Here is a 10,532-nt window from a genome sequence, read left to right as displayed (position 1 = left end):
TACTGGATTCTAATATGTTTTATTGTTCTGACATTATATTTTTATGCCAGACTGTTGTCAACTGAAAAAAAAAATGCACAAACTAAAAGTTGAGAGTTATGTTTTATTCAGTGGACAAAACTGAGGACTTAACCCTGGGATATCATCTCAGATAACTCTGAGAGACTGCTGTGAAGGGGTAAGGTGGGAAGCCAGGAGACATAGGAGTTTTTGCAGCAAAAGACCAGGTAGTCGGAACATCAGAAGATTACTGTTAATTAAAGAAAACCGGATATCTCAAGTAAAGGAATTTAGTGCTTTTCCATGTATGGATTTGCTCTTTTTTGTTTCTTTCTCCATGTATGGAAAGATGCAAAGTCTGGGCTCATTGAAGTCATTTATTTGATATGCACCTCAGCTATCTCGGGCCAGCATCCTGTGCTTTCTCATCCTGAGTCTCCTCAGGGTGCACCACTGGGGGTGGCTGCAGTGGCTAACTGTTAGATGGGGGGCAAATCCTACTTCAATCCTGAGTTTCCTCAGGGCTCACCACTGGGGAGGCTGCAGTGTGATGGTTTGATGGCTGCAAAATCCTTTGTTTACTGATACGGCAGGTGGCATTTTTAGTTCACACTGTTTTCACCACTCTTCTTATTTTGATTTAAGTTGAAATTTGATTAGGATTGTGTTACAGTTACAAATCAATCGGGAGGAAATTAATATTATTACTGACTTTTTCTGATCAGGTGTAAAGTGCATGGCTCTAGGGAGACCTTTATAAGTTATATAGGCTACTTATATTTCACATTAAATGTATTAATATGCTTTTATGGGTGTTTTCTAAATGCTTATTTTTGGTTTATGAGAAAACACTTGATTTTTGTATTTTTACTTGTAAACAATCATTTTACCAAAGTATTATATTTCTAATAGTTTTTCAATATAGTCTCTTTGTTTTCCAGGGAAAGAATGACCTCTTCTGAATATAGCAATAATTTTGCCTCCAAGATTACAAAAATGTTACAATTTCTCTTTTGTATTGTTGAAAACACTCAGCTGGGTTCCAGTTTCCCCCATATTGGGCAGCAACTAATTCCTTTGCAGGATAGGTGACCCTCTGCTTTCAGATTAGTCCAATTACTGGTTAAGCTTGCCACACTGATGGAAACTGAGGTTTCACATGGAATTTCTGTTCTGTGATTTTTCCATCAGCTCCTGTAGCTTTTCTGCTGCTGCCATTCTTTAAAGGCAAACAGGTTCTAAGCAGATGTTTGCCTTTGCTTCCATTTTCTACTTTCACCTGAAGATGTTGCTCTTTCAGAAAAAGCACCCCTTCCTGCTCTCCATGCCATCCTTAGACTATGTCATGATGAGGAATCAGGGTCAGAGGAAACAGCCAGGTATCATGTCTTCTGTACTGTTGCTGATTTTTCCCATAGTCTTCATTTTTTCCTTTAGTGTGAAGAACTTCCTTTGTTACTTTTTATATCCATGAATTTTTTGAGATTTTGTTGGACTGAAAGTATCTTTATTTCACCTTCATTTTTGAAACAGACACTTGCTGTTTATAGAGTTATTTCAACACTTTAAGATTATTCCATTGTTTTCTGTTTTCTATTGTTTCTGATGAGAAATGAGTGATCATTCTTACTGTGATTTCCTTGAATAGAATGAGGCTTTTGTTTTCTGGCTGCTTTTAAGATTTCATCTTTGTTTTTGGTATTCAGCAGTTTGACTATAGTGTGTCTTTGTTTGTTTGTTTTTAAAATTCACTTTGTTGTTTGTCACATTCTTGGATCTGCATGTTGGTGACTTTCATCAGTTTTGGAACATCCTTGGCTATTAGGTCTTCAAAATTTTCTTGCATCTCATTTTCTCTCTTTTCTTCTGTAAGACCAATTACGTGAATGTTAGTTCATTCAATATTTTTGTCTCAGATCTATGATTTTTTTGTTTTTATGGGCTTTTTATTCTGTTTTGTTTTCATTCTATTTCCTCTTGTGTTTCGGTTTGGAAAATTTCTATTGATTTGTTGTTAAGTTCACTGACCCTTTCTTTTGCTTTGTCCAGTTTTCTATTAAGCCCATCTAACGAAGTTCTGTTTGGTCCTTTTTTTTTTTTTTTTTTTGCTTAACGTCCCCATTGTTCCTTTAAATTATTTAATATATTTAAAATTTAATATAATTATTTAATACAATGTTTTAAAAGTTACTCCATCATCTGGGTCACCCTTGGATCTGACTCTATTGATTATTTTTTTTATTTTTAAAAATTATTAATAGGCTTTATTATTTTAGAACAGTTTTAGGTTCACAGAAAAATTGAGTTGAAAGTGCAGAGTTCCCATGCACTCCCTGTCTTCACCCTCCACACACATACAGCCTCCCCAGCTATCAACATCCCATGCCACAGTGGTACATTTGTTACAGTTAATGAACTTAAACACATTACTATCACCCAAAGTCCATAGTTTACATTAGGGTTCACTATTGGTGTTGTACATTGTATAGGTTTTGACAAATGTACAATGACATTTATCCACGGTTGTAGTATCACATACAGAATAGTTTCACTGTCCTAAAAATCCCCAGTGCTCTGCCTATTCATCCCTCCTTCTTCCCAGCCCCTGGTAACCACTGATATTTTATTGTTTTATTTGCCTTTTCTAGAATGTCATATACTTGGAATCATACAGTATGTAGCCTTTACAATTTGGCTTCTTTCATTTAGTAATATGAATTTAAGTTTCATCCAGGTATTTTCATGACTTGATAGTTCATTTCTTTTTTAGCACTGAATAGTATTCTGTTGCCTGGATGTACCACATTTTATTTATCCATTCACCCATTGAAAGACATCTTGGTTACGTCTACATTTTGGAAATTTTGAACAAAGTTACTATAAAAATCTGTGTGCAGGTTTTTGTGTGGACATAAGTTTTTAGTTCATTTGGGTAAATGCCAAGAAGCACAATTGCTGGATCGTTTAATAAGAGTATGTTTAGTTTTGTAAGAAACCACCAAACTGTCTAATAAAGTGGCTGTATGATTTTGCATTTCCACCAACCAGCAATAAATTAGGGTTCCTGTTGCTCTACATCCTTGTCAACACTTGGTGTTGTCACTATCTTTGATTTTGGGCCTTCTAATAGGTGTTTAGTGGTATCACACTGTTGTTTTAATTCACAATTCTCTAATGATGTGATATTGAACATCCTTTCATATGCTTATTTGCCATCTGTGTATCTTCTTTGGTGAGGTGTCTCCTCAGGTCTTTTGCCCATGTTTTAATTGGGTAGTTCATTTTCTTTTCATTGAGTTTTAAAAGTATTTTGTATATTTAGGATAACTGTGTTTTATCAGATGTATCTTTTGCAAATATTTTCTCCCAGTCTTTGGAATCTTTTGGGACTCTCCCACTTTTCTCATTCTCTTGATGTTGTCTTTCAGAGAACAGAAGTTTTTAATTTTAATGGAGTCCAACTTATCAATTTCATTCCTTTCATGAATTGTGCTTATGATGCTACATCTAAAAAGTCATTGTCATAGCCAAGGTCATCAAGATTTTCTCCTATGTTATCTTCTAGGAGTCTTATAGTTTTGTGTTTATATTGAGATCAGTGATCCATTTTGAGATAATTTTTGTGAAGGGTGTCAGGTATCAGGTTTATGTTTAGAATTTTTTTGCACATGGATGTCCAGTTGTTCCAGCACTGTTTGTTGAAGAGACTATTTTTGCTTCATTATACTGTCTCTGCTCTTTTGTCAAAGATCAGTTGACACCTGGGGTGGTCTTGCAGTCTGGGTAGGGGGCCAGTCCATTTCTGACTGGGAACCTCGTTTTGAGGGAGCCATCCTAGACATTGGGGCCATTGGGACCAGCCTGAAGCCTGGGGCCATGGGAGTGGGCTTAGAGGTTGGGGCCACAGGGAGGGCCTGATGCTGGAATGAGTCGAAAGCCTCACTCCACAGTAGCTGGCTTGGTCCTGGGCCCAGACTGAAGCCTGGGTTTGTGGGTGCCCACCTGAAGTGCAGGTTTGCAGGGGCTGATTGGGAGCCTGGTGCCCCAGGAGCTGCTTGGGGCCATGGGAGCCAGCTGGCACTGGGGTATATCAGGGATTGGTCTGGGTTTGAGGGAGCCTGCAGGGAGTCACCCAGGGCTGCAGGAGTAAGCCTGATGATGGGGTCAGCAGGCTCTGGGGTTTGAGGTGAAGGCTGACGTTCCTTTCACTCTCCTTCTCTCTGTTCATGTTGGGCTGTCCGGTCTTGGGGGAGGTGTAATGGGGGTCATGTGAATCTATCCCTCCTACCCTCCTCAATGAGTCCTTTCTTATTTCTGTGCTTCACTCAGGTGCTGTAATCCCTCACCTAGAATCCTTGGCTCTTGTGAAGGTATTTTCTGGCATGGGAATAGTTGTTCAATTTGATGTGTTTGGGGTGGACAAGAAATAGAAATTCTTATGCCTTCATTTTGCTGATGTTATCTCCATGGAACAGGTTTTTGAGAGAATGCTGGGAGCAGCATGAGCTGATATAGTTTCAGAGGGCTTTGTGGCAGAGGTAGGGCTTGAATTGAACCTTGAAAAACTATTAAGACTAATAAGAGTCTAAGGAAGCAGAGAAAACCTTTCAGACTTGAGATCAGCATAAAGGACAATTGGAAAGTAGGAAGGAAAATTAAATATTTTGCAGAAGTTTATTGATTGGAGCAGAGATTGCATTATGAGAAACAATGGCTAGGTAGAATAAAAACACTATAAACAGCTTTGGAAATTAGGCAGAGGTGCTTGGAGTTGGCACAGAAGATAACAGATGACACTCTTGATTCCTAATATTTGGAGTGATGTGAGAAATATTGTGTTTTAGGAAGAATACTATGAAAACATTATTCAGAATATATTTCTAATGGAGGTGGTGGTGAAGGTGTGGGATGGGAGTGGGAGATGAGTGAAAAGAAAACAAGCATAGCACCTATCTCCCCCAAACAGCTTTTTCCCAGTCAACTAATTAATATCAAATGGAGGTACTTTTATATATCTTCCAGGCAAGAAAACTTTGAATCATCTTTACTTCTCTAACATTTATTTTCTGAATTCATGAAATCAACATATAGTTGAATGTGGCTCTCTTGGTATGTATATTTCTTTCTGCTCTTTTTTTTCTTCTTCCTGGTATCCCAGACTCTTTCAAAATAGTTAGCTGGGAGGGAGGTGACAGCCATGTTTAATGAGACGTGAAGACTGGACATCTAAATGGAGATGTCCTCTATGTAGTTAAAAATATGAGACAGAAGCATAAATTATATTTTAGGACTGGAGAGGATGATGTGAAATCATCCAGCTAGCTGCAACTGTAAGAATAGATAAACTTACTGAAGGGGTATTTGTCCTGACAGACACATATAGAAAAGAATGTGTATAAACGGAAAACAAAGTCCTGGAAGATAAATGAGGAAGGAGTATAGAGTATGTGTAGAAATATAAGGGTTATATAGATAAGTTAGAAATGCACAGTTTGATGAAGGTGCAAAGAAAATCATAAGAAATTAAGCAATAGATTTGAATGCTTCAGAGGGTTAGAGGAGAGTGATGATTCAAGAAGGGATATTGAATTTTTTTTTTAAATTTTATTTATTTATTTATTTAATTTTTATTTATTTATGGCTGTGTTGGGTCTTTGTTTCTGTGTGAGGGCTTTCTCTAGTTGTGGCAAGTGGGGGCCACTCTTCATCGCGGTGCACGGGCCTCTCACTACCGCGGCCTCTCTTGTTGTGGAGCACAGGCTCCAGACACGCAGGCTCAGTAATTGTGGCTCACGGGCTCAGTTGCTCCACGGCATGTGGGATCTTCCCAGACCAGGGCTCGAACCCGTGTACCCTGCATTGGCAGGCAGATTCTCAGCCACTGCGCCACCAGGAAAGCCCGGGATATTGAATTTTAAGACAAATAAGTTATTGTTCTCCAGTAATGATGAACAGGGTAAGTTGGATTAAGCTTCCCACTAAGAACAAATAGAAAATATGAACAAAATGTTTAAAAAATGGTTTATCTGTTTAAAATCATTAGAGAAACAACTGGGTTGACTCACTCAGAAAGGTGAGCCTGGCATTTACGGCTGTTTTTTTGGCATCTGCTAAATCTGGAAAAGATCATTGAGAAGTTGAGATACTGGGCAGAAATTAAAAAAAAATCTGCAGCTAGGGACAAGAAGATTAAAGTCCAGGACTTTCTGGTGGGACAGGGTAACTTTTCTTATTTTAGGTTGAGAACCCAAATGATTAAACCCGTGGAGCTGGGGTGGATTGGAAGTCAGCCAGTCCTTGAAGGGACTGAAGTCACACTCTGAATTTTCTCAATTCCTAAAATTGAATTACAAGCAATTCCATATGGAAATAAATCACATAAAAATTTTACCACTGCAAAACACAAAGTGTAGTATGGAAAGTTAAAATTAGGAAATACAGAGTGTAAATAACACTGTGAAAAAAATGATTTGGAGCTCCTGGGGCACTGAAGAGAGATAATGGGCCAGAAGCAGTGTGTGATAGGGAGCGAATCTGAGCATTTTCTAAAGTTAGCAAAACATATTGTCACATAGTCTATCATCTTTATGGACCCCAAGCAGGAGAATAACAAACAAACCAATGTAGTCTTGTCATAATATAACATCTGAAAACCAAAAAGAAAGAAAAAATATTAAAAGCATCCAGAGGAGAAAAAGGCAAACTACTTTCAAGGGAACAACTATTAGAGTGACAAGCTGACTTTAGAAGAGAAACAATGAAAGCTAGAAGGTAATGAAATGTTATCTTTAAAGCATTCATAGTAAATAACTGCTGCAGAGAATTCTATCCTCAGTGAAAATACCTTCCAAAAATAGATAAACAGCATTTTCAGATAAGTAAAAGCTAGGAGAATTTATCACTTGTAATCTACACCAAAGACAGAAGGAACATTATTCAAGCTCAAAAGTTGAGCTACAGGAAGAAATAAAGTACAATGAAAATGAGGAACAGATGAACAGATTTAAATGAATAATGACTATGTTAAAAATAATAGTAGAGCCCCATGAGAAAATAGGACCATCTCATACAAGTGGGAGGGGAATGAGTGAAGTTAAAATCTTCCAAGTTTTCTGCACTGATCTGGAAAAGAGAAAAAGTGCCAAGTAACATTAGACCTTGAGAGCTGGAGGATGAGTATTGTCACCTTTAAGGAAGCTGCCAAAAGAATTGTAAAGGCAGATATTACTATGAAGATAACAGTGAGAAAAATAATGGAATATAAAAATACTTTATCTAAAAAATGAAGAAAAAAATGAAGAATTAATGAGACAAATAGAAGGGGCTGAGTATGATAGTAGATATAAACCCAAATATGTCACTTATTATAGGAACTGTAAATGAACTAATTCTCTATTTAGAACACAAAGTTTGTCAAATGTGTTAAAAAAGTTACTTATATGTAGCTTATAAGAGATGCATCAAAAGTATAAGATTAAAAGTGAAAAAAAGATGAGAGAAGGCATATCATGCAAACTCTAACAAAAAGAAAGCTTGCATACATACTCGATTACATACCAGGCAATACGCATTTGTGGGCAAAAACAAGATAAAGAATAAAGATGGAGTGTTCAAAACAATAAATATTCAATTCCCCAAACTGGAAAAATTCCAAATCTTAACAGAAAATTGTAAAATGCCTCTCTCAAAAAAAAATATTTGAGCAAGCAGACAAGAAAACCAGTAAAGAAATATAAGATCATGAAAAACATGAATACTACCTAATTAGAGATATAGAAACTGTAGCCAACAACTACAAAATATACATTATTTTTAAGCACACATGAAACATTTACATAAATTGTTCATATGCAAGGCCATAAAGCAAATTTCAACAAATTTCAAAAGATTAAAATTATGTGGAAAATTTCACTGAATACAGAAAAATTAAGCTATGAATCTATAACAAAATGTTAACTGGAAAATCTTAACTTTTGGAAATGAATACACTCCAATTGACCTATGGGTCAAAGAAGATTTCATAATGGAAAATAATAGATATTTTGAGGTGAATGAAGTAAAAATACTACTTATACAATATTGTGGGATTCAGCTAAAGCTGTGTCTAAAGGTTAATATAGATCCTTAAATATACATATTATATCAAAAGAAATTTAAAAGTCAACAGCATAAATATTTCCAAAACATGTATCTGACAAAGAGTGTGTATCTTACAATCCAATAGTTAGAAAGCAGTCTAATTTAAAAGTGTACAAAGATTTGAACAGAAACTTCACAAATGAAGAGAGCCAATAAGTACATGAAAAAAAGGCATAACATCCTTGGTTATCAGGGAAATACAATATGAAACACCAAATGAGATATTATCACACATTATTAGAATGACTGAAGTTAAAACAACTGATAATACCAAGGGTTGGGGAGAATGTGGGATAATGTTGTTAGTGGGAATGCAAAACTGTCACAACTACTTTGGAAAACAATATGGCAATATCTTATAAAGTGAAATATTCACTTAACATATGACCCAGAAATCCCACTACTAGTTATTTAACCAAGAGAAAGGGAACATTTGTGCACATTTTATGTCACGAATGTACAGAGCAGTACTGTTCATAGATGCTTAAAAGTGGAAAACACCCAAATGGCCATCAAGTGGTGAATGCATAAACAAACAATAAACAAATTGTGGTATTTCTGTACTATGGAATATTATTTAGAAATAAAAAGTAGTAAAATATTAATGTTAATGCATGCAACATGAATAGATCTCAAAAATATTATGTTAAGTGAAAGAAGTCAACACAACTGACTACACAATCTATTATTTCATTTACTTGAGACTCTAGGAAAGGAAAGACTATAGTGATATCAAAATTAAGATATTTCACAGAGAAACTAAAAAAGCAAGAGTGGCGGACTTCCCTGGTGGCTCAGTGTTAAGAATCCGCCTGCCAATGCAGAGGACACGGGTTCGAGCCCTGGTCCGGGAAGATCCCACATGCTGCGGAGCAACTAAGCCTGTGTGCCACAACTACTGAGCCTGTGCTCTAGAGCCCGTGAGTCACAACTACTGAGGCCACGTGCCACAAATACTGAAGACCGCACGCCTAGAGTCCGAGCTCTGCAACAAGAGAAGCCACCGCAATGAGAAGCCCGCGCACTGCAACGAAGAGCAGCCCCCGCTTGCTGCAAGTAGAGAAAGCCCATGTGCAGCAACGAAGACCCAGTGCAGCCAAAAATAAATAAACAAATAAAATTTTTTTAAAAATTAAGAAAAAAACAACAAGAAAAAAGAGTGGCAGAAGATATTTGCCTAACAAGTAACTGACAAAAAGCTTGTATTAAATTATATAAAGAACCATCAGAAATCAATAAAGAAAACACGACTTAATAGAAAAAAATCAAGAGGGTTGAACAGGCATTTTACGAAAGAAGATATCCAATGGCCAATAAAAATATACAAAAAAGTGCTTTGCTTTATTATTTATCAGGAAATTGCAAATTAAGCATACAGTGAGATATAATGTGTACACCAAAGTGGCTAAAGCTACAGTGACTGACAATACCAAATATTGGAGAGGCCCTGGAACAAAAAAGAACTTTCATCTACTGCTGGTGAAAGTAGACATTAGTACAATTGCTGATTATCTATTAGTGTTAATATATGTATACTCCATGCTCTTGAAATTTTACTTCTAGTTATCCAACAGACGTGTGTGCATGTGTGCATTAAGAGACTATAAGAATGTTTATAGCAACTTATTTACAAAACAGAAACAGGCTCACAGACATAGAAAACAAACTTATGGTTACCAAAGGGGAAAGGGGTGGGGAGGGATAAATTAGAGTTTGGGATTAACATATACACATTATTATATATAAAATAGATAAACAACAAGGTCCTACTGTATAGCACAGGGAACTACATTCAGTATCTTGTAATAAACTATAATGGAAAAGAAAAAAAAATAAGAATGCTCACAACCACAATATTTGTTATAGTTAAAATTGGAAACAACATAAACATACATCAATAGTAATATGGGTAAATAAAATTGTGGAATAGTCAGTCATACAAAGCAAACAGCTGTACAACAAAAATAAATGAACTGCTGTTGCATGCAGCGGCATGGGTGAATCTCACCATCAGAATGTTGAATGATGTAAGTCAGACACAATTCCGTAATAAGGCAGAAACATGATTCCATTGATAAAAACGTGAAAAACAGGGAAAACTAAACTCCAGTGTTAGGCATAAGGATAAAGAGCATCTTTGGGGAGAGGGGAGACTTCGTGATTGAGAAAAAGCAGGAGGGGATGCTTCTGGGTTGTTGGCAATGTTCAATTTCCGGCTCTGGAAAGTGGTACACAAGTGTTTTCTTTGTGATAACTTATTGATGCTTGTTTTTGTTTCATGCATTTTTCTGTTTGTGTGCTATACTTTATAATAAAATAAGGAAAAAGTGTAAAGCAGTCATGGTGATCTTCAAGAGAGCAATTTCAGCAGCATTACTGAGACAGGTTAATAT

The 10,532-nt window shown here is 36.4% G+C and overlaps 1 protein-coding gene across 1 annotated transcript in view; it reads left to right on the top strand.

Moving 5' to 3' along the window:
* Positions 1 to 337: 337 nt before the first annotated feature.
* The window catches only part of KRTAP11-1 (keratin associated protein 11-1), a 33,514-nt gene continuing 23,319 nt past the window's right edge, over positions 338 to 10,532 (top strand). Inside the window, exon 1 of the mRNA XM_082460645.1 lies at positions 338 to 10,532. This exon is cut by the window's right edge and continues 23,319 nt beyond it. The gene's annotated coding sequence lies outside the window, so the exon portion shown is untranslated.

This window comes from Balaenoptera physalus, assembly GCF_965194825.1.
Source record: "Balaenoptera physalus genome assembly, chromosome: 4".
Classification (NCBI taxonomy): Eukaryota; Metazoa; Chordata; class Mammalia; order Artiodactyla; family Balaenopteridae; genus Balaenoptera; species Balaenoptera physalus.
Note: the sequence above shows the minus strand (reverse complement) of the source record. Positions and strands in the feature narration are given on the sequence as shown.